Raw genomic sequence first — 2,130 nt, 5'->3', positions numbered from 1 at the left:
AGTACAACACTAATCCCAGGCAGGGATCAGTGGCTACTATTCCCATTTTACAGGGGATGAAATGGATGATCACAGTGTGCGCCCAGGGCAGGCATAAGGTGAGAAGTTGGGAATAGTTGCTGTACCCCTCCTGAGGAAAGGCTTTCTGCACCACATTCCACTGCAAAAGTGGGGTTATTAACAGGGAATCGGGCAGGCAGTTCCCTTGGCAGATTATTTATCTCCTGCCATCCCCTGACCAGTCCTGTACTAAACTTGGCCCCAGATTTCCTGCTAAGGATGTCTAGATCTCCCCCAGTGGTCCTGCCCTTCCTACCCTTGTTTCCCCTCTAGGTGAGGCCCTATGCTTAGGAAATGTGCCACTAACCAAACACCACCACACAAACCTTATGTAGGTGCTTCCCCTCCAACTATGACCAGCACCCCAAAGCATCACCCTTCCCAGCCTCCCCTTCTCCATCATTCTGTGCTCAGAACACAGCTCAGGCTGTGGCTCACTCTTCATCAAGGCAACCTTCTAGATGCTGTATTTCTTTCTTTCTTTTTCTTTTTTCTTTTTTGTGATGCTGGGGATTGAACCCAGGGCCTTGTGCATGCGAAGCAAGCACTCTACCAACTGAGCTATATCCCTAGCCCTAAACTTTTTTATTTTTAATATTTAAATTTTTTTTAGATGTACACACAATATCTTTATTTTATTCATTTATGTGGTGCTGAGGATTGAACCCAGTGCCCCACACATGGAAGGCAAGTGCTCTACCACTGAGCCACCACCCCAGCCCTAGAGGCTGTATTTCAATGTTTGAGATCTCTACTTGCCTCTTTTCAATGGCAGGATGCTCTCCACCCTCTATACTGCCCACTTCATAGTCGCAATGTTGTCAAGGTCTTCTGCCTATCAAAGTCATGAGGGAAGGTCTCTAGACACGACTTCTAGTCTGTCCTGAGCAGTGGACATTGTGTCTGATCCCCACTTGGTGTGATTCCCACACCAATACGGGGACAAGGAAACGTAGAAAGTGAGTGTTATTGGGAGGCTGTTCTGGGTCAGATGTGGTGAAGGGCACTGTTCATCACAGTTTATAGAAGAGGGAACTGAGACCACCAGAGGGTACTGTTTCTGTGTGAGTTCCCACAGCCAGTGAAAGGCTAAGCCAGGATTCCAATCCAGCTCTGCTTGAGTATGGCACCACTGCCCTTGAGAGTTCTCCCAAAGACATCCTAATCAAACATTTCCAATTGGTTCCAGAATCTCACCTGTACTTCATAGGAGTTGGCTAAGGGACAAGACTCCATCCCTTGAGACCCAACCTGCAGAGGAGTCATTGCCTGTCCTTTCCAGCCCCTCCTGGACACAGGGTTCTTTCCAGCTAAGGGACTAAGTCCCCATTAGTGTGGTGGGCAGATTGAACTAATGACAGCACAGGCACTGGGGACCTGAAGAAGAGGCTGGTTCTATGAACCAAGGAACCGCGGGCTGCTGGGCCCAGGAAAGCAGGGCTCCTCTCTGCCCTCTGGCCTCTTCTGGACTTGCCCAGCTGTTCCTCCTCCACCCTCTCCTTTCCTGGGGTCAACTCTTCTTCCCTCCTCAGTGTCTCCTTCTTTCCTTCCCCTGGTACCCTCCAGCTACTCCAGGGCTCATGGACCTCACCTGGACATTTGCCTCACTCTGTGCTCTCCCCCGGGCCCCCACTCCTTAAGGGCTCTGTCTCCTCGGGCCTCTCTCCTGGTCACTTCTCATTCCATGGGCTCCTTGCTGGGACCTGGACCTCACTAGCTCCAGCACTTCAGACCCTGGGGACAATCATCTACTTCACTACTCACTACCACCCCTTCTCTGCTGGCAGTCGCCTTCCTTCACGGTTTGTCTCGTCTCTCCTCTTCATCGCCTCGGTTTTCTCATCTGTTTCTTCTCAAGCTCTCATCCTTACAATAACGCTAGGAGGTGGGCTCTCTTTCCACGCCCCTTTTGCCTTTAAGGACGCAGAAGTCCGAGCAGTTCAGGCGATCTGGAGGGGCTGACCCCGCCGCGGAAGCGGAGGGTTGGTTCTGGCGCTGCCGGCCCCGCCCCGCCCCGCCCTCCCAGTCTCCGGCCCCGCCCCCGGCCCGGCCAGGCCCCGCCCCCGCCCC

The sequence above is a fragment of the Marmota monax genome, unplaced genomic scaffold (genome assembly GCF_021218885.2).
Source record: "Marmota monax isolate L192 unplaced genomic scaffold, Marmota_monax_Labrador192_F-V1.1 WCK01_AAM20220418_F8-fsc00038, whole genome shotgun sequence".
Taxonomy (NCBI): Eukaryota; Metazoa; Chordata; class Mammalia; order Rodentia; family Sciuridae; genus Marmota; species Marmota monax.
Note: the sequence above shows the minus strand (reverse complement) of the source record.